Source organism: Schistocerca gregaria, chromosome 3, assembly GCF_023897955.1.
Source record: "Schistocerca gregaria isolate iqSchGreg1 chromosome 3, iqSchGreg1.2, whole genome shotgun sequence".
Taxonomy (NCBI): domain Eukaryota; kingdom Metazoa; phylum Arthropoda; class Insecta; order Orthoptera; family Acrididae; genus Schistocerca; species Schistocerca gregaria.
Genome location: NC_064922.1, coordinates 242,496,501 through 242,523,540, shown reverse-complemented (window position 1 = coordinate 242,523,540; position 27,040 = coordinate 242,496,501). Strand labels below are relative to the sequence as shown.

General features: G+C 47.4%; 1 protein-coding gene and 1 non-coding gene across 2 annotated transcripts in view; one reads left to right on the top strand and one right to left on the bottom strand.

Moving 5' to 3' along the window:
• Positions 1-27,040, bottom strand: part of LOC126354078 (protein-L-histidine N-pros-methyltransferase) — an 892,286-nt gene that overhangs the window by 326,873 nt on the left and 538,373 nt on the right. The window lies entirely within an intron of this gene.
• Positions 19,060-19,133, top strand: Trnat-ugu (transfer RNA threonine (anticodon UGU)). The gene has a single exon. It is a non-coding gene; the product is annotated as a tRNA-Thr (tRNA).

Below are 27,040 nucleotides of genomic sequence, written 5' to 3'. Positions count from 1 at the left end.
CTACAACATACTGCAGGAATGAACATGTTGCTGATCAAACGTTTCAGATGGCTCTAAGCACTATGGGACTTATCATCTGACGTCATCAGTCCCCTAGACTTAGATCTACTTGAGCCTAACTAACCTAAGGACATCAGACACATCCAGGCCCGAGGCAGGATTCGAACCTGCGACCGTGGCAGCAGCGCGGTTCCGGACTGAAGCGCCTAGAACCACTCGGTCACATGAGCCGGCTGTTGCTGACCAATACAGTACTGTAATACGAAACGTTAGACGTCTCATGACGAGCTCGATAACGTGAAACCAGTTATGATGTTGAAATAAACCATTTTTGTATTCGCGCCTGGTTTCGTTATTCATCAATACGACCAGAAATTACTCATCCTTACGGAGTCTTTGGGTCGCTATCCTTAAAGTGCACGTTGTTTCGTCGGTAGCTTATCAATGGCCAAACTTTCTTCTCTTTAGCGCATCTACATCTACATACATACTTCGCAAGCCACCGTATGGTCTACGGCAGAGACTACCATTTATCACTGCTGGTCACTTCGTTTCCTATTCCACACGGAGATGGAGAGAGAGAGAGAAAGAAGAAAGTGTTGTGGTTGGCAGGAGAGCCAACCGTATGGTTAGTAAAGCAGGCCGAAATGCACGCGTCTCAGCTCACGCAGGCTGGCGTGAGGTCTGGAACATGACAAGGGAATTAGAATTGAGAAAAACGGACGTAGCTGGTGGAATACTTAACTTTAATCCATTAATGGAGAACGTCGCTCTTTATGGTACATGATTCACAATATCAATAGTACGGATACTGGCGCCTTGCTAGGTCGTAGCAAATAACGTAGCTGAAGGCTATGCTAACTATCGTCTCGGCAAATGAGAGCTTAGAAGTCAGTGAACCATCGCTAGCAAAGTCGGCTGTACAACTGGGGCGAGTGCTAGGAAGTCTCTCTAGACCTTCCGTGTGGCGGCGCTCGGCCTGCAATCATGGATAGTGGCGACATGCGGGTCCGACGTATACTACCGGACCGCGGCCGATTTAAAGGCTACCACCTAGCAAGTGTGGTGTCTGGCGGTAACACCACAGAAAGCCTGTACGATTTCGTACGAGCCTTATTTTCTCTGGTTTTGATTTCGCGGTTAGAATGGTTCAAATAGCTCTAAGCACTATGGGACTTAATATCTGAGCTCATCAGCCCGCTAGACTTAGAACTACTTAAACCTGATTAACCTAAGGACATCACATACATATATGACCGAGGCAGGATTTGAACCTGCGACTGCAGCAGTAGCGCGGATTCCAGACTGAAGCGCCTAGAACCGCTCGGCCTTTCGCGGTTCTTACGCGAAATGTACAGTGGGTGGAGAAAAATGTGCTACCACCACAAACGCAGAAGAGCACCGTGTCTAGTACAGTGTAGGAAAACCATTCGTAATTAAAACGGTTTCCACTCGTCTCGGAATGAATAAATGCACGACTTGTACCGTTTTCAAGGGAATTTTATACCATTCTTCCCGCTAAACAGAAGCAAGTGGAGGTAACGATGATTAAGGTGGCTAGCCTTCTCTACAAGGACACCACGAAGGCTCAATAATATTGAGATCTGGTGAGTGTGGTAGCCAGGAGAGATGCAACAGTTCACCCTCGTGCCACAAAACCAAACCTGGACGAGGCTAGCTGTATGAACAGGGGTTCTGTCTGTTTGGAACACAGCATCACCACTGGGGAACAAACACTGTACCATGGGACGGACCTGATCAGTCAAACTGGTTACATAATCCTTGGCAGTACTGAACCTTGCAGAGTAACCATGGTGCCCTTGGAATAATACGATGTGGCTGCCTGAATCATCACCTAACCCGCGCCATGTTTAACTCTTGGGTCATAAACTAGGACAGAAGTTGGAAACAGTGTGAAGCAAGATCGGATGAAATGAGATTCTTCCATCGTTCCAGAGTCCAGATTTTATGGCTTCAGCACCAAGTTTCTCCGTGACGGGCATTTGCACAACTGATGACTAAGTACTGAAATTCCAGCTCGCCCTGCAATTAACTGCTTCTTAAGCTCCCTTCGGCGTTAAGGCCCCCCACACACGCTACTGCATGCTTGACAATCACGCTTGCGCAAGCGTGCTTGGTCAAGTGTCCAGAAATTCCTCGCGCCTCCACACGATTCAAGCACGCACGTATAAGCGTCAGTTTGTTTACATTGGAAAATGTCGACCACAGACGACGATGCGCTTACTGTTGCAGCCTTTTCGTTTGTTTTACGAAAAAAAAAACAAAAGAGGAAACGCGATACGTGGAGTAAAGGGTGGCTTATAAAACAAAAAACGTATTCTCATACAAATTTACGGAGTGAATTGAAGATATATCGTCGTGATTGGCATAATTACCTCAGGATGAATGCGGAAAAGTATTTGAATCTTTTGTCCCTCGAGACGTCTTATGGCTTAACAACAGAGGATTCTAGTATGCTACCATTGCAAAGGTCTACTACAGGAAACATTCCACTTGATGCTAAACATGTGAGAGAGGGATTTATGAACTACTTTGTGAATGAAGGACAAGTTCTTTGGCAACATAATTTTTTGCATTAGCAGTAAAGAAAAATTGTAAAAGGAAACAATGTGTATTCCAGTATAGTATAAACAAATAAAAGCATAGGCATATATCTAGAGGTCTGCGCGGATGCGGACATCCGCGGATATATCCGCGGTATTTGTTACTTGGCGGATAAAATCGCGACCGGCGCGGATATCCGCGCATCATCTGCGGATAATGAGCAAGGCATCTGCTCAGTACGTATGTTGCAATGTTAGTTGAGAACTTCAAGTCTGTTGACATTCTTGGAATCCTGCAGGGCCCGGGTAGAGCGGATGTCTGTTGTCCTCAGCCCCTGGCTACGACCGACGTAGCTGTATCCAAGAGACCTGCGCCTAATCCGTTTCCGCGACCGTGTCTTTTGTGTGGACTGTGAAGTGCTCTCTGAGTGGCAAACCTGCCTACTGTCTACCATCAGATGGATACAGCGTCTGCCATTTAAGCTGGAGATCCCGGGTTCGAGTCCCGGTCGGACACACATTTTCATCTGCCCCCGTTGGCGTATGTCAACGCAACGCCTGTAAGGAACTAAGCGTGTTCATTTCATTGTAATTTCATTCTAACGAGCTGCATGGTCACCGATGGTATCTGTTCTTTCGGACATGTCCGAAAGAACAGATACCATCCTAGTATTTATAAAAAGTAGTTAAGTTGTAGCAGAAATGGCACCCTAACAATAACTATGTCATTACATACCATAATTCTAACTACTACTGTCTATTACTATTAACTGCTCATTCAAAACTTAAATATATGCGGATGCGGATTTCACTTTTCTTATCCGCGCAGACCTCTACCTATATATCTTAATTGTAACAGTGCTACTGTAACTAAATACCACTACCAACCTATCTCACTTACCTCTATTCCTTGTAAATTACTCGAAGAGCATCTTGGTGTCTACTGTTCATTTAAAAAGCTGAAGCCGGCCGCGGTGGTCTCGCGGTTCTAGGCGCGCAGTCCGGAACCGTGCGACTGCTGCGGTCGCAGGTTCGAATCCTGCCTCGGGCATGGATGTGTGTGATGTCCTTAGGTTAGTTAGGTTTAAATAGTTCTAAGTTCTAGGGGACTGATGACCACAGCAGTTGAGTCCCATAGTGCTCAGAGCCATTTGAACCATTTTGAAAAAGCTGAAAAGATCAATGTACCACAGAACAGGTCTGTAAACTCCGTCTTCTGCAGCCCCTGATTTGTAAGTGCTCTCACGTTTCCTTTTTCTCTCCAGTAATTCGTTCGTAATGTATTAATTTTCTTAATAACAGTATCTTTAGTTGCGAATGGCTCTATTTCTTTGTACTTTGAGAGAAGCAACTCATGTATCGCGTCTCTCTTCATTTCATCGTGATATTCTTTACTTTTAATATTCCATAAACATGGGTGTCTTTCCTAGCACCTAATAAATTCCTCCAACACTTCCCGGTCCGATATCAGAACGAAGAAGGAAACGACACAAAATCTAAATAAACGAGCCCTCTCCACAGTCTGTGTCCGAATGGCAGATGTGTGATTTTTCAAGCGTCCGTACTCTAGGCACACACGACTAAGCAAGGACACGCTCGGAGGCTTGCACAAGCACGCATAATCGAAATTCGGTCAAGCGTCAAGCTGCTTGTGCAAGCCTGATGGTTGCGTTAATTTACCCCACACACGGCCAAGCACGCTTGCGCAAGCTTGATTGTCAAGCATGCAGTAGCGTGTGTGGGGGCCTTTAGGACGCTGCTTCCAGGATTGGGAGAGCGCGCTGGTCCAAGATCGAATCCGGACAGCGGATTGACGACGACGATCGATATGCCGGCTAACCTAGACGTGTGTTTTAGGCTGTGTCCCACATCCCGCCTGAGTTACGCGATTCAAAAATGTTTAGAAAACGTTCTCACGCCTTCACAGGGGATTAGACGCAGACACAACGAGTCCGTCCCGAGCGGAGATGGGTTTCGATAGGAAGGGCATCTTCCTGTACAACTAACATTACCAAATCCACACTAACAAGGCGACCCTGTGAAAATATGGGATAAGGGCGAGTAAAAAGAATTTCGCTTTTTTCCACAAATCCCTTCGCAGGATTATGTCTCTACTTTCAGATGAATTCACAGAAAGCATCTACGTTACGAGAAGTTCAGTGAGTCCACCTGGCTGTGGAAGTGTAGTCATCTGAACGCACGGACAAACACAGCTATTTATGTATCCAATAAATGCTGTAAAATAAGTCTGAGCTGAAACAAATACATACCTTTTCATTCCAGACTGAATTCCATTTTGATACGCTCAATTTAATTAAGAAAAATAACAGTTTCGTACAGTGTATGTTGTAATCGATCGATTTACCACTTGAGCCGTAGTTGTGTCCGGCTCTTCGAAAAGCGCGCAAGGCGTAGTGCTTTCGCTTCGCATCTAGTGTTTTCGGTGGCGCTCTCGGTTTGGCGTGCTGTTTGGATCGCTACCGCCCTCTGGCGGGAGATGGAGCAAGTATACTGTCGCATGACGATCGAGGACGTACTGGGCGGTGACCGAGAGAGGTGGTGGCGCGAGCGGGGCCCTGCTGTTGGGGGTCGTCAACTGCTCGCCACGTGCTTTGCCCGACCTCTTGTCTGTCAGGGTCTAAGTCTGCCTTACCCGCAAGCACGTGGCTTATGAAGCTTGGAATCCGCGGTGCAGGAGATCAGCAAGTGGGACCGTATGTCTTCTTATCGGCCGTTGAAACCACTGGCAGCGGTTGGCTCTGACGAGCACTTGGAAGTGCAACGTGTTCGCCGCCGCTGTGGTGGAGTGTGAGAAGTTGAGTACTGTTTTTATGTAACAGGGGTTTTTCAAGTTCTAGTGAAGTGTATATGAGTTTCTTCACCAGTGGTTTTGTTGGGATCTTCCCACCACAGTTTTCGTTTGCCTGTCTGCGGGAATGTGGTAATTCGTTCTTGGTCGGCCCGTTTTCATTCACACCTCGACTGGGTGATTTAAGGTCGGTGTTGCGTGTCTCTGTGGTTCGGAGTCTGTGGAGGCACCGCCCTTGCTACATCTTCTGGTTTTGAGTAACTCGGGGAGGTGCCGGCTTGTAATGGAAGTTGTGGGGCTGATCTGCTGTGGCCCTGTAGACCACCAGTAACTACTCCGCCCATTGTGATCTGAGCCCCTTTAGAAGTGTCACTCCCTCACCGAACTAAGAAAATATTTTTTTGGATACTGCCTTTAATGTGAAGGTTTGTGTGCTGGCTTATTCACATTTATCTTGTAACAAATATAAGTTATGTAACTGTCGAGAGACAACTATTTTGCTTAGTACAAGCTAGCTACTTAAAATTTTTGCGAATGGTTCCCTTACTGATGTAACAAGTTTAAAATCTTCTTATTGTTAACGTCAAATCTTGCAATATCCTTTACATAGAGCTACTTTTATAGCCTTATATACATACACTCCTGGAAATGGAAAAAAGAACACATTGACACCGGTGTGTCAGACCCACCATACTTGCTCCGGACACTGCGAGAGGGCTGTACAAGCAATGGTCACACGCACGGCACAGCGGACACACCAGGAACCGCGGTGTTGGCCGTCGAATGTCGTTAGCTGCGCAGCATTTGTGCACCGCCGCCGGCAGTGTCTGCACGTCCAGCACGAACGCTGGTCCAACTGAGGCGCCAGGTGGAAGTGGCATGGCAAACCGTTCCACAGGACTACATCCAGCATCTCTACGATCGTCTCCATGGGAGAATAGCAGCCTGCATTGCTGCGAAAGGTGGATATACACTGTACTAGTGCCGACATTGTGCATGCTCTGTTGCCTGCGTCTATGTGCCTGTGGTTCTGTCAGTGTGATCATGTGATGTATCTGACCCCAGGAATGTGTGAATAAAGTTTCCTCTTCCTGGGACAATGAATTCACGGTGTTCTTATTTCAATTTCCAGTTTAAAATCTTATTATTGGGAAGTTGTTAACGTCATACCTTGCAATCTCCGTTTCATAAAGAAAATTTGTCATCTATTGGAGATTGTTTTTTATTTTTTTTTTTTAAATGCCAGACTTAAAAATTTATTATTGAGAAAGTTAAAATAAAAAGGTATCTCAAGCAATGTGTGTTATTTCACCAGCACCTCCTGGCCCATACTTCCACGATAACGTTTTTGGAGTAACATGTGTACTTCAGTTGTTGTTCGTGAATCGCCCTAAACTGACGGATCACCACTGTAAAACGAACACGACTGTCTATATAAAACAGGGACGAGAAGTGAAGTCATCCGTTTGTAATCCGTATCGTTCGATTTTTAGCAAGGTTGGAAACAGTCCGAGGAAATGAGTCACTCGCGTTTCGGATTGCAACGACTTTGATGTGATGAAAGATGGAGCATCTCCGCTTTAGATGACAAGAAATCGGTTGGCCTTACGTAAGGATCCAATGCCGGGATTGCGTGAAAGGTTATGACAGGCTTAAACAAGGTCTCCGCCATCAGAATTGTGGCCGCTAGTGAGTAGCCCGAGGTCGTGAATCACCGATGTGGCTCGTCATGAGGGAAGAACGCTCCCCTGCGCTCCACAGGTATTTCACGCATCGACGGTACCTTACGCCTCGCTTCCGAGCAACCAGTCGTTAGAAACAACAACAACATGCCAACAGTGAGACGGCCGACCACACTCAAGTGATTGCGTGGAATGAGCTACACATGCAGTGAGGTGGCTGTGGTACAAAAGGACTATCTGCCACGGGGAAGCATTAAGTTCTAAAGCTCCTTCTTGAAAGAGTAAAACTTTGAACCGGATGAAAACTCAAATCCGTACTAGAGCAAGGTAATGCACTGGTATCACTTCGGTCCTCATATGCCTGAAGATGGCGTTTTAAAACGCTGAAACTGGTTGCCAAGTAAAATAATGTTGGAAACTAGGCGTCTGAAAGGTGTTTAATTCGACATTCTGTATCGAACAGCCGAGTCCCGCAACCATCTCTAAAAAGATGGACATACAGAGATTAGCAAATCACTTCATATAACAGAAACACCATTCTACTGGCATAAACACAGCAGTAAGCAGTAATAATAATTTGTAAGCAGTTAATGCCCAACTACTAAAATCCAAAAAAGATCCACTACAGCAACTAAAAGCAAAATATACGCCACTTTTCTCACTTGTGCAAATTATTTTTTGAGTTTATATAATTTACATCCACAATTTCCGATAAAGAATTTGTCTACTTGTGGTTTCCAATAAACTCACACTTTCAGCCCATAGATTCGAAACTATAACCCGATTACGACATTTTTCATCCTCGAGATGCCACGGTATCACACATTCTCGGACTAAACTCATCAGTTTCCCAAAGTCCTAAATGTATGTGTGAGAATGTCGATCGATTTGACCGAAGAAAACAAACTGATTTTGAATTTCACCGATTGTCGTCCGAAGACTCCACGTTCGGGCGACAAGTTCGGCTACAGTGTGACCGCATTAGTTGCGGCGTACTGGTTTGAAGAAATCGACGCTTTTCGGATACTGTCGGTCGTAGTCGGAATCCACCGTGACCGCAGCCTTCCAGCGTGATTCATCATTCCAAGTCAGTCTTTTCCAGTCGTCCACTGTCCAGAAGCGCAGTTCTTTACATCCCCTCAAGTATCACTTAGAGTCCTCCTGCTTAGCTGGGCGTTAACGTGCTTGCCTCCCGTGCAGCAGGCCCGGGTTCGATTCCCGACCGGGTTGGAGATTTTCTCCACTCGTGGACTGGACGTTGTGTTGTCCTCATCATCATTTCATCCTCATCACCGACACGCAAGTCGTCCAATTTGGCGTCGGCTGAAACAAGTCTTGCACTCGGCGGCCCAACTTTCCTGGATGGGGCCTTTCGGTCAACAATGTCATACGCTCCTTTCATTTCATTTCAAGTATGACTTGACAGTGACTACAGATACGTGTGCCTTATGAGGAGCCGCTCACCATTCACCATGATTTTTCTAGCTCCCTACTCATTGGAAGCATTTTGGAAGACACGAATGACTTCTTCCCCTGATTTCATGTGATTTTTACAGCCACCCTCCGCAGTGTTAGAAGGTCTCTGCCCGTTAGTATATGAGGTCTGTCTGGTTTCATTTTAACGGTAGTTGTTCAGTAGTCTACATTAGAAATCGCTATACTCTCCTGACCGCATGCTTCTCAACTGACAACAAAATTCTCGGCTCCCCTTGTCGTGTATGTAGGGGCCAATTTCGCATTGCACTAAGGTGACAAAAGTCATCGGATAGCGATATGCGCATAAACAGATGGCGATAGTATGCCATACATAACGAATAAAGCGCCAATGCATTGGCGGAGCTGACGTTTTCACTCAGGTGATCCATGTGAAAGGATTCCAGCGTGATTATGACCGCACGACGGGAATTGGCTCTGAGCACTATGGGACTTAATATCTGTGGTCATCTGTCCCCGTAGCAGTCACGCGGTTCCAGACTGAAGCGCCTAGAACCGCACGGCCACACCGGCCGGCACGACGAGAATTGACAGACTTTGAATGCGTAACGGTAGTTGGAGGTAGTGTCATGGGACATTCCATATCGGAAATCGTTGGGGAATTCACCGTTACGAGATCCACAGAATCAAAGTGAGCCGGCCACCCTGTGGCCGAGCGGTTCTAGGCGCTTCAGTCTCGAACGGCGCGACCGCTACGGTCGCAGGTTCGAATCCTGCCTCTGGCATGGATGTGATGTCGTTAGGTTAGTTAGGTTTAAGTAGTTCTAAGTTCTAGGGGACTGATGACTTCAGATGTTAAGTCCCATAGAGCTCAGAGCCATTTGAACCATCGAAGTGAGCCGGGAATACCAAATTCGACGCGTGTGCCTATGCTGACAGCAGGACATCGCCTGCAGGACCTCGCCTGAGCTCATAACAATATCTGTTGGACTCTAAACGACTGGGAAGCCGTGGTCTCGTCAGATGAGTCACGATTTTAGGGTTCGAGTGTGGCGCAGACCCAACGAAGCGATGGGCCCAAGTTGTCGACAAAGAGCTTTGTGCAAGCTGGTGGTGGCTCCATAATTGTGTGCACTGTGTTTATATGGACTGGTCTGGTCCAACTGAGCCGATCATTGACTGGAAATGCTTATGTTCGGCTACTTGGGAGTCCATGTGCTGGCATTCATGGACTCCATGTTCCCAAACAACGTTGGAATAATTGTGGATGACAATGCGCCATGTCAACGGACCATATCTTTTCGCAATAGGCTCGAAGAATATTCTGGGCAGTTCGAGCGAATGATCTGGCTACCCATCGAACATTTATGGGATAGAATCGAGATGTCAGTTGGTGTACAAAATCATGCGCAGACAACACTTTCGCCATTATGGATTGCTATAAAAACAGTGTGGCCCAATATTTCTGCAGGGGACTTCCAACAACTTGTTGAGTACACGCCACGTCGAGTTGCTGCACTGCTCCGGGCAAAAGTAGGTCCGACACGATACTAGGAGGTAGACCGTGAGTTTTGTCACCTCAGTGTACATAGGAGTCTCATTGCACGCATCAAAAAAAGTATTGCACCATCCCGGTTCCCAGAATTCCTGAAGATAGACGTTCATTGTTGATACTGTATCGCAGGTGAGGTCCGTTTGACTGCTCAGAGATGTCACTAAACCCGTCCAAAGATGTATACAATCATGCATGAGCAGCGCCTATTAGACGGAGGGGGTCCGACAGTCGATCAGTTCCAGTCATTCCACAAGGAAGGAGGTACACGGCTCGTGTTGTCTGTAGTTCAGCCGTGCCTAGACGATCAATACCGCGGTTCGATCGCGCCCGCATTGTTACTTTGTGCCAGGAACGGCTCTGAAAAAGTAAAGTGTCCAGGCGTCTCGGAATGAACCAAAGCGATGTTATTCGGACATTGAGGAGATACAGAGAGACAGGAACTGTCGAAAAAATGCCTCGCTCAGGCCTCCCAAAGGCTACTACTGCAGTGGATGACCGCTACCTACGAATTATGGCTCGGAGGAACCCTGAGAGCAACGCCACCATGTTGAATAATGCTTTTAGTGCAGCCACAGGACGTCGTGTTACGACTCAAACTGTGCGCAATAGGCTGCATGATGCGCAGGTTCAGTCCCGACGTCCATGGCGAGGTCCATGTCTGCAACCTCGACACCGTGCAGCGCGGTACAGAAAGGCCCAACAACATGCCGAATGGACCGCTCGGGATTGCCATCACGTTCTCTTCACTGATGAGTGTCGCATATGCCTTCTACCAGAAATCGTTGGAGATGAGTTTGGAGGCAACTCAGTCAGACTGAACGCCATAGACACACTGTCCAGCGAGTGCGGCAAGGTGGAGGTTCCCTGTTGTTTTGGGGTGACATTATGTGGGGCCGACGTACGCCGCTGATGGTCACGGAAGGCGCCGTAACGGCTGCACGATACGTGAATTCCATGCTCCAACCGATAGTGCAACCATATCGGCAGCATAGTGGCGAGGCATTCATCTTCATGGACGACAATTCACGCCCCCATCGTGCACATCTTGTGAATGACTTCCTTCCTTGAGTGGAGTAGTCAACATGTTTTCCAGACATGAACCCTATCAAACATGCCTGTGATAGATTGAAAAGGGCTGTTTATGGACGATGTGGCCCACAAACCACTCTGAGTGATCTACCACGAATTGTCGTTCCGGAGTGAGTCAATCTGGACCAATAGTGCCTTGATGAATTTGTAGATTGTATGAGACGACGAACACAGGCATGCATCAATGCAAGAGGACCTGCTACTGGGTATTAGAGGTACCGGTGTATACAGCAACCTGGTCCACCACCTCTAAAGATCTCGCTGCATGGTGGTACAACATGCAATGTGCGGTTTTCATGAGGAACAAAAGGGCAGAAACGATGTTTATGTTGATCTCTTTACCAATTTTCTGTACAGGTTCCGGAACTCTTTTTTGATGTGTGTACATTTTATGAGAGAGTGTGTGTGATTGAAACTTTGTTGGTATGGAAACGCTGCTTCGGGATGGTATATCTGATTTTACACCAGTGAATTTGGGTGCTTGCTGAACGTTGACTGCGCCGAAGTGTCTCAAGACGTCGGCTTCCCCCAGGCCAGGCGTGTTAGGGGTAATGGCGAAACGACCTGGTGCTGCTGTAAAGGTCTACAGAGCGAGTAGGTGGGAGGGGGGAGGGGGCAGCAGCAGGCAGGTGCGCCGATAATTGGGCTCGCAGATGCAGCGGCTGACCTGCTTCCCACAGACGCGCCATATGGCGAGGCTAGAAGAGCACGGCGGGCCAGGGCAGAGCCCAACGGGTTGATTGGGGCGGCTTCCTTACCTCGCCCGTTAACCGGCCGGCCAGAATTTGCCTACCGGCCCCGCCAATTAACTGGCGCCGAGCCAGGAATGCCGGATAAGGGAAAGAGTTGCCGGGACGGGACGGGGGAAGCAGCTGCTTTCGCCTCCGCCGTTAACTGTTCCGAGCGCAGGCCTCGCGGACGCGACGCAGTCTGCTCGCTGCCCCTCTAGCGCGTGGCGTCCCCACCAGCTTTCTGCGCCTAGGGTCGGAGTTCCCATTACGCATTTTCTTAATTCGGAGGCGGGGCCGACGGGCAGACGGGAGGCACACGTGAAAGCACCCATCTCGCCAGCTCTCCCGCGCTCTCTCCCTTTTTGTGATGGCTCGAGGACGGGGCACCTGCTACCCGATGAAAGAGGTTGAGTAAATACACAAAATTAATTGCAGCCAAACCTGCCAGCTGTTTTCGGTTCGCCGACGCTATAACTATTATTTTCATCGTGTCAGAAGTACAGAGAAAATGCTTAACGAAATTAGTTACTCCTCAAGAAAACAAAAATAAAAATAAAATATAAATTAACATTTCATACTACCGATAACCAGTAGCTGTTGCAGAGCGTACATCGCTTGTCAGGTAATCAGTCGTCAGAGCAGCAATTACTCCCATCGAAGACTTTAATTTCGCATGTTTGTTTTGCGTCTTCTGGCAGCAGAACGCATGCTGCTGACAAGTATCTGTGTTCGTCACTTGCTGAACGACAGGAAGGAAAAATCCCTTCACTGGCAGTACTCAGTATTTGGTATTCTGGTATTTTGCTCGACATGCGTGAATGTGTTATGTCTAGAGCTGTAGACTATCATAAGTAAGAGTAGACTATGCCAGTTTCCCTAGTGGCTTTCGCCGGCCGCTGTGGCCCACTGGTTCTAGCCGCTTCAGCCGGAACCGCGCTGCTGCTACGGTCGCAGGTTCGAATCCTGCCTCGGGCATGGATGTGTGTGATGTCCTTAGGTTGGTTAGGTTTAAGTAGTTCTAAGTCTAGGCGACTGATGACCTCAGATGTTAAGTCCAATTGCTCAGAGCCATTTGAACCCAGTGGCTTTCGTCAGTTGAGGTTGTACCCGCATTACGAGTATGTTACGAGTGTTGAATAGCTATACAGCCTTACCTCAAAACAAGCGCTTTCTTTATTAGTGTCTTACAAGACGTGGTGAACCGTCTAGAATCTGGGTGAGAACACATAAAGAGCCAGGTAAGCTACGGCACATTTTTGTTCTACACAGTTATCCTCCTGTTACTTACGAGTAAACACTATTTATAGCGAAACAAACTATCAATGTTTAATTCATATTTTAGATTGAATATTTTTGTCATGAAACAGAGGGATGCGGTAAAAACAAAAAAAGAAAATACAGATTAACCACATGGCGATAGAAAACGCAATTTTCTGAACAAAAACGTAAAATTAAAAAATTGCAAAATAAAAAATATCAAATATCGTTTCAATACTTCGGTGAACTTATATAGAACATGTTTCTGTTATCCATAAACTACCTTCGCATTTATCAATAATAACTGGACACTCTTGCCTTTGACCATAATGAAGAACGTCTTACTGAGTGCAAAATAGAACAATAATTAAACATTTTTTATGTTGGTCCATGTAAACAGCATTTGCATCAAAATAACTTTTTCGTTACATAAATGCGAAGAAGCTAAGCGTTCAACTAATCTTTATTACTAATAAAATGCAATTAAGAGTCTGTAAGGATATAAAATACACAGTGGACTAACACTGAACGATGTGTAATTGAAATAATGTGCAAAGGAAACAACGAAACAAACAAAAAAACAAAGGGAAGTTGTCACCTCCCAATTTTTTCCTTACTCATTCACTTTTGTTTCTGTCCTTACCAGTGCTGCCAATACTATCGGAAATCCCTTCATTTACTACGTCATTTATGTACATGGTGAACCAAAACTACCGAACCGTAGTTTAGGTAAAACGAAACTCTAGTTATCTCTATTCAGCCCGTACATAATTCAAAAAATCTGCTTCTCCCGAGTTCTTGCTTTTTTTTCTTTTTTGCGGTTTAATAATGTAGTTGTTTCCACATCCTAGTTTCCAACGACTACTATGTTTATAACCTCCCACCTGAAAATTCCTGTCTGATGTGGCTCTTCGGCCTCTCTCTTCTCATAATGTTTTCGGGCGCCCTCTTCTTCTTTTATCAGTGGCAATCCATTCCATCATCATCTTAGGCCATCTGTCCTCACCCAAACGGCACGCATGGCCATAGTATCTCAATAGTTTTGCTTCTATTGTATCCATTACAACGGTGCCCAAGCTCATTCTCTTCTGTATACCTTCATTTTCAAATTTATCCCGCAGTGTCAACTCACACGAACACCTCTAAAATCCCATCTCGTTGATAACTTGCACTTATTAACAGTTAAATCCAGTTCTCAAAAATGGTTCAAATGGCTCTAAGCACTATGCGACTTAACTACTGAGGTCATGAGTCGCCTAGAACTTAGAACTAATTAAACCTAACTAACCAAAGGACATCACACACATCCATGCCCGAGGCAGGATTCGAACCTGCGACCGCAGCGGTCGCCCGGCTCCAGACTGTAGCGCCTAGAACCGCACGGCCACTCCGGCCGGCTAAATCCAGTTCTACCGGAGCACATTTAAAGTGTTCAGTATGTTGAACGCGATGACTTATTAAGCTTTTCGGCCTTTGTCCTTTGATTTGAATTACCAAAACGAGAAACCGATTAGCAATATGGTGTGTTCTGGCGTACGCACAACAGTTTCACTGTGACCGGTCGTTGCTGCGACGCCGCAGAAGATCTACAAGTAGGGTTTTGCTATATGTCCGAATTTTCACGGTCGTGTCCTGCCAAATAAATGTCAGGTCCGTTAAGAGAACGCACAACTAAGGCCCGTTCCAAGCTAATGAAGTAAGCGCGAGACGAAAGTATAAGGAGATTAAGGAAATATATCATAAGGTTATAAATGTATATGCTTCTCTTATGCCTGTGTCCTACGTTTCCTCATAGTCCGCACGAGTGTAATGCACAATGCGACCGTCAGCTGATGCCATTGCACCCTGCCCTGACACACTCGCTCATCGCCCTTACCCGTGTCGAGACACGCCCGTGCGAGCGACATTGGTCTGCGCTGCACCTTCGCTATCGCAAAACTATTTTATAAAAGTCTAACTGTATGTATCAAAATTATTGAATATCTTCTCGTTTTCCGTCTCAGAAGAATAGTTATTTTGTTTGATAAAGAACTCTTAGTGTATAGAGAATAAAGAAGGGCCACTGCAGGGAAACAACGGCAGAACAAACACACGCAGAATCATATTCAAAAATGGGGAAGCGGAAATATGTTTTCAAAATTTGTCGTGCTACGCCTCACAAAAACACCGCTACGGTCGCAGGTTCGAATCCTGCCTCGGTCATGGATGTGTGTTATGTATGTCCTTAGTTAGGTTTCAATAGTTCTAAGTTCTAGGCGACTGATGACCTCAGTAGTTAAATCGCATAGTGCTCAGAGCCATTTGAACCATTTTTGTTACACCGGTTATTAATGTACCACCATTTCACATTTGCAATGGCTTTTTTTGCGCTTATATTAACCTGTGCTCTTGCAATGTAATCACTTACATATGTTAGCTAGAGAAATGTATTCCCGAAATTTCATTGCTCTACGTTAATTTTTTTTGTGTTCCGACTTTTTTCCATCAGTGCATATTCAAATTCAGGGTTTCTCGGCAAAATGCACTGATCAGTGCTTGTCGGGTATTCAGCTGAGTAAAATCTTCGTTTCGGAGAGACGTTCCGGCAAATCTTCTGGTGAAGAAGTTCCTATCGGATGCTGCTATTAATCCATTACGGGTCCCATCTTTCGTCTCCCCGGAGTCGCACATGGTGTGCCAGTCTCGAGCGATTACTAGTCGGAGCCCCGAATGTTGGACGCAGCGGTGAGGGGGTGGGGGCTCTGGCTGAATCGTGGACCGCCAATCGGTTATGTCCGTTGTGGCCTCTCTAATCACGGAAAACACCTGGCGAGCTTTGGATAATGCATCGTCCTAAATAGAGCTGAAATGGGAGATGCTTCCTCTGTTCTCTAGATTTTCTTCCCCTCTAATTTGATCCCTTCGGTGATTTTAGAATCCCAGAACACTGGCGCGACAGAGTACCTTTGTGAATTTGAAGTTAAAGGTGTTGCTCTAGAAGACTTGTCTGTCTAGGCGAGGCGGACGTTTGGCGCGAGTTCTACACATCTCTGTGAAATGCAGCGATGAGATATCTCCCTAATGACTAAGAACACCTGGCGTCCCCACCATCACGTCTGAGTGTGGTCGCCAAGATACCGACCAAACACAACGCTCCGTCTCGTAGAGATGCGCAGAACACGTGAGAAACGTTCGCTGTGGCTACACAAACAAATCGCGCGGTACCGGAGAAGAGCATCTTCCAGACACACAGATTTAACTTCCAAGGTCTTATATCGCGCCAGCAGTTTCAGGGATTCTACGGGGTGGACAAAACAGATGTGGCCCGGAAAATATTACAAGCGCCTTAAGACAGGCAACCGAGCTTACATGTTACTGGGCAGGAAGAATGTAACCTGAGTAGCCTACCTTGCGGTGCATGCAATATTTTCCGGGCCTGTATTGTTTTGCGTACCCTGCGGAAGCAAGGAAGGAACAGAAACAAGTGTCCATGTAAGCTTAGCGAACGGAGACAGCGGTTTGACCTCAGCTTCGCTTGGAAAAGCGTACTGTATTATCAAACATTTGTTCCCAAATTAGAGTGACAGCAACGGACAGGACAGACTGTCGACCGCGGAACACTGTGCGCAACCTCTTCCACGTCTCCTTTGCCTCACACTTCCAAGCATTTACGATTCGCCCGTGTGGTTCGATTCTGGGAGTTGAAAGATACTACCTAAATCAAACAAATACGAGCATCCAGTCTGACCCATACCCTCCGCTAGGAGATAATAAGCATGAAAATTTTTCAAACGTCGCTTCAAAACGAAGACTCTACTTGCATGATTTCATTAAAGCTAAGCCAAGTTGTATAGCAAATGGCACAGCCATCTATTTCCTCATGCGCTCGGCAGTGCTAAATCTACAATTTCGTACATTCACAGACAGTCACTGCAATAAGTCGCGGATAGTTCTGTAATGAATTAAGATTCTATAACTACACTGCCTGATGAAACAAGAGGAGTAGCCAGAAGAAGAGGAGGAGAAAAAGGAAACTTCATGGATTGAGAGGCCATATGGTGTCATTTCAGTTTTTACAAAGTCGTGTGAAACATATAAAAGACTTGACAATATGAGCCCATTTATCAGTATGACGTTGCACTGCTCTTGCCTTGATGCATACACTGCACGGTTCGGAGGGGTGTCACAAAGCCACAGAATCCTCTTCTGAAGCAAGCTGGCCTACAACCGACCCTTGGTATACTCGATATTGGCATGGGGACAGAACTGACACCGGAAGGGCTCCCATCGCGACGGATGTGCAGACCTCGCTGGCTGCAGCAGTACTTCAACATCACGCAGTCCCTTCGTAGGGACATGTACGGTCTATGGAGGAGCACTTGACAATGGCCAAGAAGTGCTTGGCCAAAAGCTCGTCTAGTTTTAAGCAATTGACGCGGTTGGAAACCCGAGAACATTTTATTCTACACGCTACTTTATTCCTCAAATCAATGCACAGTTTTCTCTTTGGAACAACAAAGATCAATTCACGGCTGGGAGCCCAAGTAACTTTTCCAGAATAAGTCTAAATGATTGCTGTCTCGGGCATGGATGTGTGTGATGTCCTTAGGTTCGATAGGTTTAAGTAGTTCTAAGTTCTAGGGGACTGATGACCTCAGATGTTAAGTCGCATAGTGCTCAGAGCCATTAATTTCATCATTTCCTGCCGCTCGGGGTAGATGCGCAGTCTGAGACGTCTTGTCACGGTCCGTGCCCCTCCCGACGTCGGAAGTTCGAGTCCTCCCTCTGGCATGTGTGTGTGTGTGTGTGTGTGTGTGTGTGTGTGTGTGTGTGTGTGTGTGTGTGTTGTCCATAGCGTAAATTAGTTTAAGTTAGATTAAGTAGTTGGGCTGAGGATGACACGGCAGCCGGTCGATACCGTTGGGCCCTCATGGCCTGTTCGGGAGAGATTAATTAGTGTGTAGGCTTAGGGAGCGATTGGTCCCATAAGACCTTACCACAAATTTCCAATTTTCCATCATTTCCTTGGGAGTGATCACATTCACATTCGTACGAACGCCTGAATCTGCCATAGAGGCATATCTCGCTCACTTACAAGACGTGTTTTCCGGTGGGCCATTCGGCTCACTTGTCGCCTTGCCATTAAACGTCTGTGGTTCCCACTCTAAACCACTTCCTTCGGCTGCTAATAGGGTACTTGTGCAGCAGAACCAACTATCGTTGCAGGTCCCTTCCTTACACCTCGCTACTGCAAACGGACGTTACACCACGACAGAGACACATATTTGAATACAGCGAACAGTAGAAAAAAAGAAGTTGGCACGATGAAGGCTCGCCCGCTTGGCAGTCAAACACCGTGCTCACTTAGCCACAACCCCCTTGCTCTTTCAAGCTGGTTATACTGCATTTCTTGTCCTTGGTCTTTTCACTGTTTCTATTTATCACTGTTCAGCACACCTTCTTCCTCTTTTCATGCTTGACCTGTGCTCACTTTATGACGGGCTGTCCACTGGGCCATCTTACCACTAAATCTGAGGGGGTGTGATGGGAAGTTCCTGTTGTCAGTTTTACGAGACGTGTGTGGAACAGGGTGGTCCCTGCTGATTCGTAGGCAATGTGTGAGGATAAATGACGATTAACTGACAACCTCGGCTGCCGACAGGTGTTATTGATATACCTCGATGTCGACAGCTGAAAATGTGTGCCCCGACCGGGACTCGAAACCGGTATCTCCTGCTTACATGGCAGACGCTCTATCCATCTGAGCCACCGAGGACACATGTGAACAGCGCGACTGCAGGGACTATCCCTTGCACGCTTCCCATGAGACTTACATTCCCAAGTGTCCACAATTGCACCATAAGGTAGAATACACAGGTAGAATTGCGGACAGTTGGGAATGTGGTTCTCACGGGAAGCGTGCAAGGGATAGTGCCTGCAGTCGCGCTGTTCATCTGTGTCCTCGGTGGCTCAGATGGATAGAGCGTCTGCCATGTAAGCAGGAGATCCCGGGTTCGAGTCCCGGTCGGGGCACACATTTTCAGCTGTCGACATCGAGGTATATCAACAACACCTGTCGGCAGCTGAGGTTGTCAGTTAATTATCATTTATTCCAGGGAAAAGCTGCACGGTCACCAACAGTAACTGTTCTTTCGAGAACAAGTTACTGTCTTCAAAAATGGTTCAAATGGCTCTAAGCACTATGCGACTTAACTTCTGAGGTTATCAGTCGCCTAGAACTTAGAATTAATTAAACCTAACTAACCTAAGGACATCACACACATCCATGCCCGAGGCAGGATTCGAACCTGCGACCGTAGCGGTCGCTCGGTTCCAGACTGTAGCGCCTAGAACCGCACGGCCACTCCGGCCGGCTATTGTCTTCGTATATAATGTCTGAGGAGTTTCTGAAGTCAAGTTTGCGAATACTTTGGATAAGTCACCGATCAGTGGAGGTCTGGATATGGTAGTGCGAGGTAGTCCGCTAGTGGTGCAGAGGAATATCCCACTAGTCGGATGAACGTCTTACTGGTGCGCACATGTACGTGTGTATTGCAGGAGGCGGCACGTCCCCAGCCCTCCCACCTTGCGGACGCCTATTGCAGGGTCTGGGGGTCGAGGCCACGGTGGACAGGGCGAGCCGTAACAGCTGAGTGACGAACACCCGGTCCGGCCAGCGTCGGTAGCAGAAGGGGACGCGGCGGCTGAATGGGGGCCAGCCCGCGCCGAGCCCAGGCGCGCACCTTGGCCTTGGCAGGGCGAGGCGGGCAGAGGCGAGGCTGCGCGACCAGAGGCGAGCGTTTATGGCGCCGCCCACGCCCGCGCCCGCGCCGGCCCCCGGCTTATGGCTCGCAAATCAACCTGCCGCCCCCTCTGCTACCAGCTGCCACGCTGCACAGCCACCACCTTGTTCTGTCTCCCAGCGACACGTGTCCACACAGAGCACTCCTAGTCGCACGGTACCACGTTTTCATCATCACACTACACTGCTGCTCATTGTAAGCGCTTCACCGTGAAAGCGAATTCCGTCAAGCGTAAATTGGCATGACTGAACATGGGTATCAAGTGGCTCTGAGCACTATGGGACTTAACTTCTAAAGCTCATGAGTCCCCTAGAACTAATTATACCTAAGGACATCACACACACCCATGCCCGAGGCAGCATCTGAACCTGCGACCGTAGCGGTCGCGCGATTCCAGACTGTAGCGCCTAGAACCGCTCGGTCAAACCGGCCGGCTGAACACAATGGTTCAAATGGCTCTGAGCACTATGGGACTTAACATCTATGGTCATCAGTCCCCTAGAACTTAGAACTACTTAAACCTAACTAACCTAAGGACATCACAGAACACCCAGCCATCACGAGGCAGAGAAAATCCCTGACTCCACCGGAAATCGAACCCGGGAAGGCTGAACATGGGTATCATTCGCATTTCAGCGCGTTCGGACAAAGTGGGCAGGAGTAACGGCGACTATACGAGCTGAAAAAAAAAATAGTGAAGCACTCAGAAGATATAGATATGGTCAGATAAAATTCTCAGTGACAGAACACTTACGAGAGTGGACTACTGTTGTTCGTGATTAGTCTTCTTACCGGCCGTTCTAGGGTATAGATTGAGGAGACAACTGCCACTAGGCGGCAATGTGCACATTTACAATGGCCGTTAGTATCACGTACATGCGTTATACACTACTGGCCATTAAAATTGCTACACCAAGAAGAAATGCAGATGATAAACGGGTATTCATTGGACAAATATATTATACTAGAACTGACATGTGATTACATTTTCACTCAATTTGGGTGCATAGATCCTGAGAAATTAGTACCCAGAACAACCACCTCTGGCCGTAATAACGGCCTTGATACGCATGGGCATTGAGTCAAACAGAGCTTGGATGGCGTGTACAGGTACAGCTGCCCATGCAGCTTCAACACCGCACCACAGTTCATCAAGAGTAGTGACTGGCGTATTGTGACGAGCCAGTTGCTCGGCCACCAGTGACTAGACGTTTCGAGTTAGTGACAGATCTGGAGAATGTGATGGCCACGGCAGCAGCCGAACATTTTCTGTATCCAGAAAGGCCCGTACAGGACCTGCAACATACGGTCGTGAATTATCCTGCTGAAATGTAGGGTTTCGCAGGGATCGAATGAAGGGTAGAGCCACGGGTCGTAACACATCTGAAATGTAAAGTCCACTGTTCAAACTGCCGTCAATGTGAACAAGAGGTGATGGAGACATGCAACCAATGGCACCCCATGCCATCACTCCGGATGATACGCCAGTATGGCGATGACGAATACACGCTCACCGTGATGTCGCCAAACACGGATGCAACCATCATGATGCTGTAAACAGTTTCTGAATGCATGCCTTTTTGCCATTCGTGCACCCAGGTTCGACGCTGAGTACACCATCGCAGGCGCTCCTGTCTATGATGCAGCGTCAAGGGTAACGTCAGCCATGGTCTCCGAGCTGATAGTCCATGTTGCTGGAAACTTAGCCGAACAGTTCGTGCAGATGGTTTTTGTCTGGCAAACATCTCCATCTGTTGACTCAGGGATCGAGACGTGGCTGCACGATCCGTTACAGCCATGCGGATAAGGTGCCTGTCATCTCGACTGCTAGTGATATGGGGCTGTTGGGATCCAGCACGGCATTCCGTGTTATCCTCCTGAATCCACCGATTCCATATTCTGCTAACAGTCATTGGATCTCGACCAACGCGAGCCACAATGTCACGATACCATAAACCGCAATTGCGAGAGACTACAATCCGAACTTTATCAAAGTCGGAAACGTGATGGTACGCATTTCTCCTCCTTACACGAGGCATCTCAACAACGTTTCACCAGGCAACGCCGGTCAACTGCTGTTTGTGTATGAGAAATCGGTTGGAAACTTTCCTCATGTCAGCACGTTGTAGGTGTCGCCACCAGCGCCAACCTTGTCTGAATGCTCTGGAAAGCTAATCATTTGCATCTTCTTCCTGTCGGCTAAATTTCGCGTCTGTAGCATGTCATCTTCGTGATGTAGTAATTTTAATGGCCAGTGGTGAAAAATGGCAGTGCATTGGCGTGGCTGCCATTCCTACTCAGGCGATTCATGTGAAAAGACACCGACAATAAACAGACTTTGAAAGCGAAATTGTTGTTGGAGCTAGACGCACGGGATATTCCATTTTGGAAATCGTTTGGTAATTCAATATTCCTAGATCCACAGTGTCAAGAGTGTGCCGAGAATATCAAATTTCAGGCATTACCTCTCACCGAGAACAATGCAGTGACTGATAGCGTTCACTTAACGACCGAGAGCAGCGGCGTTTGTGTACACTTGTCAGTGCTAACAGAAGGCAACATAGAGTGAAATAATCGCAGAAATCCACGCGGGATATACGACGATCGTATCCGTTACGACAGTGAGGCAAAATCTGGTGTTATGGGCAATAGCAAAGACGACCGACACTAGTGCCTTTGCTAAGAGCACGACATCGCTGGCAGCGCCTCTCCTGGGCTCGTCACCATGTTGGTTGGACGCTGGACGATTGGAAAACCGTGGCTTAGTCAGATGGGTCCCGATTCCAGTTGGTAAGAGCTGATGGTAGGGTTCGAGTGTGGTGCAGACCCCACGAAGCCATCGATCGAAGTTGTCAACAAGACACTACAAGCTGGTGATGGCACAACAGTAGTGTGTGGACTGTGTTTACAAACAATGTAATGGGTTCTCTGGTCCGGCTGAACCGACCACCAAGTGGAAATGGTTACGTTCGGGTACTTGCAGACCATTTGCAGCCATTCGTTGACTTAATGTTACCAAACAACGATCGAATTTTTGTGGATGACAAGCGCCATGTTACCAGCCCACAATTGTTCGAGGTTGATATGAAAAAAAAACCTCTGGACAGTTCGAGCAAATTGTTTGGCCAGACTGACCTACATGAATCGTATTGTACATTATGGGAAATAATCGAGATATTCGTGCGCAAAATCCTGCTTCGGCGACACTTCCGCAATTTTGGAAGGATAAAGAGGCAGCATGGCTCAATATTTCTGCAGGGGACTTCAAACGACTTGTTGAGTCCATGTCACATATAGTTGTTGCACTACGCAGCACAAAAGCCAACACAGCATTAGCAGGTGTCCCATGACATTTGTCACCTCACTATATAAGGGGCGTGAACGGCACCAGATGTTAAGTGATCAATGTGAGAGACACATAGGAGCCGTGTACTCGCGTGAGACAGTGTTATCAGCATCTGAGTGTGAAAGGGACCTCAATGCGGGTCTTAATTTTGCTGGCTGGAGGAACTACGTAACATCCAAATTTTTGGGGCCTTTGGAGGATGTTGGGCTATATGGGAACATGAAACCAGGCATAATCGTCGTCAACGTTCTGGTGGACCACCCCTGGCCACCAGAACAGACGACCGCCTGTGTAAAGAGCACAATGTAACCTCTTCATATATGCACCTGGCATTCTAAAGACTTACGAAGAACGAGATGTGAGTTAGTGAAACAACGCAGACGAGTTCGTCAGAAACAGAGAATGACCTAGTGGATAACGCGGGTACCATCAAAAGGTTGTTCGCAGATGTTGCTCTCGTACTCACGATAGTCGCAAAGCTATAAAACTGTTGCGAAGTGCAGGGAGACCTGCCGAAGGTCGACGCTCGCCGAAATTATTGGCAATTAACGGTCAAAACAAACGCCACGTATTGTGCATAAATAGTCGTAAAGACAGGTTATTATTTAATTACACGAGTCCGAAAAATCATTGGAACCCGTCACACCTATTACAAATTGGGAATATGTGTACAGAGCGATTTAATGTGGAACGATCACATAAAACTAATGACAAGTCGGCAGATGCCAGACTGAGTTTCATTGGAAAACTCCTCAAGGAGTATAGGCCACCCACCATCGAGACAGCTTAAAAAACATTGTCTCATCGGTACTGCTTGTGACCTACGTGACCCGTACCGAATAGGATTGACAGAGAACATCCAAAGAATAGAAGCACATTACGTCACAGGTTGATTTAATGATCGTGAAAACGTGGCAGAGATGTTCATCCAGCATCACTAGAAGACGCTACAGGAGAAGCGTTGTCCATAACGGTTGCATTTAATTTTACATTTCGAGTGCGTGCGTTCCTAGAACAGTCAACCAGTATTAGCCATCTCCTACTTACATCTCGGGAAAAGACCATGAAGGTAATATTGCAAGGATCTGGACTCGGACGGAGACTTACCAGCGAGCCATTCATCTACAGAATGGGAAAAGAAAGAGAGGAGAGAGAGAGAGAGAGAGAGAGAGAGAGAGAGAGAGAGAGAGAGAGAGAGAGAGAGAGAGAGAATGTGTGTGTGTGTGTGTGTGTGTGTGTGTGTCAGGGGGGGGGGGGCAAGTGGAGGAGTGACAGTGGTACATAAGCACTCTGCACCACACGCCGTAGTGTGGTTTGGTGTCCCGTGAACAGCGCCCACTGAAATTTGCCAAGGGCTTTTACGTGTTGACGGAGGAAGAGAACTGGAGATTCTCGAACATGAACTACTAATACAAAATTTGTATAATCTGAAGTGATTATAATTCTGTATCAGAAGGAATCACAAAATGTTTACTTGTGGCCATAGCTTCAGGAACTTCATCTAAAGAGATACAAAATCAACTTAAAAATACGGAATTTAAAAATAGACTCCTGGAAATGGAAAAAAGAACACATTGACACCGGTGTGTCAGACCCACCATACTTGCTCCGGACACTGCGAGAGGGCTGTACAAGCAATGATCACACGCGCGACACAGCGGACACACCAGGAACCGCGGTGTTGGCCGTCGAATGGCGCTAGCTGCGCAGCATTTGTGCACCGCCGCCGTCAGTGTCAGCCAGTTTGCCGTGGCATACGGAGCTCCATCGCAGTCTTTAACACTGGTAGCATGCCGCGACAGCGTGGACGTGAACCGTATGTGCAGTTGACGGACTTTGAGCGAGGGCGTATAGTGGGCATGCGGGAGGCCTGGTGGACATACCGCCGAATTGCTCAACACGTGGGGCGTGAGGTCTCCACAGTACATCGATGTTGTCGCCAGTGGTCGGCGGAAGGTGCACGTGCCCGTCGACCTGGGACCGGAGCGCAGCGACGCACGGATGCGCGCCAAGACCGTAGGATCCTACGCAGTGCCGTAGGGGACCGCACCGCCACTTCCCAGCAAATTAGGGACACTGTTGCTCCTGGGGTATCGGCGAGGACCATTCGCAACCGTCTCCATGAAGCTGGGTACGGTCCCGCACACCGTTAGGCCGTCTTCCGCTCACGCCCCAACATCGTGCAGCCCGCCTCCAGTGGTGTCGCGACAGGCGCGAATGGAGGGACGGATGGAGGCGTGCCGTCTTCAGCGATGAGAGTCGCTTCTGCCTTGGTGCCAATGATGGTCGTATGCGTGTTTGGTGCTGTGCAGGTGAGCGCCACAATCAGCACGAACGCTGGTCCAACTGAGGCGCCAGGTGGAAATGGCATGGCAAGCCGTTCCACAGGACTACATCCAGCATCTCTACGATCGTCTCCATGGGAGAATAGCAGCCTGCATTGCTGCGAAAGGTGGATATACACTGTACTAGTGCCGACATTGTGCATGCTCTGTTGCCTGTGTCTATGTGCCTGTGGTTCTGTCAGTGTGATCATGTGATGTATCTGACCCCAGGAATGTGTCAATAAAGTTTCCCCTTCCTGGGACAATGAATTCACGGTGTTCTTATTTCAATTTCCAGGAGTGTATATAGCTTATGTTTAACAAAGCTTATTGTAGAATACATATACCCATATTTTTATGGGTCATACCCGTAGATCATCATGCGGGACGTAAGACACGTTGTTTTGCTAATTAAAACGCCAGTATCATCCACATACAAATTTTGGGTGAAAGAGTCTGTACATAGCTTCACTCCTAGCGCTACGACGACCGTTCCCTGTATGTAACTTCAAAAACATGAAAACAGTCTGCTTTATAATTCTGCATATCATTAGAATTATTGCCGAGGATATACAGTCTGGCGAGGGGGAAGGGTGGAGGGGGGGTGGGGAGGAGGAGGAGGAGGAAAACCTACCACGAAGGAAGTATCCGAATGGGACAGAAATCGGTAGATGAGGCGTACATGTATACAGAAACAAATTAATACAATTTCAGAAAAACTGTATAATTTGTTCAAGAGAGAGAGAGCATAACAAGCAGAGCAAGTCAATAAGGCCTTGGTCTACTTCTGGCCCTTATGCAAACAGTTAAAAATGTGTGTAAAATCTTATGGGACTTAACTGCTAAGGTCATCAGTCCCTAAGCTTACACATTACTTAACCTCAATTATCCTAAGGACAAACACACACACCCATTCCCAAGGGAGGACTCGAACCTCCGCCAGGACCAGCCTCAGGCAGTTACTCAGCTTGACGTTCATTAATAGAGTTGTTGATCGTCTTCCTCAGGAATAACGTGCTAAATTCTGTCCAATTGGAGCGTTACACTTTCAAAATCCCGAGCTGGTTGGATGATACTGTCCATAATGCTATAAAAATTCTCAAGTGGGAAAAGATCCAAGGACTGTGCTGGTCAAGGCAGAATTTGGCAAGCACGAAGACAGGCAGTAGGAACTCTCGGCGTGTGTGGGCGGGCATTATCTTGCTCAAATGTAAGCCGAGGATGGGTTGCCAAAAGGGCAACAAAACGAGGCGCATAACATCGCCGACGTGACGTTGTTTGTAAGGGCGTCGTGGATGACAATCAAAGGGCTCCTACTATGAAAAAAATGGCATCCCATACCATTACTGCTGGTTGTCGGGTCGTATGACGGTCGACAGTCAGCTTTGTGCCCCACTGTTGTCCGGACGGTCTCCAGACACATCTTCGGCCCGCAATCTCATTGACTGGAACAGAATTGTCTTCAAT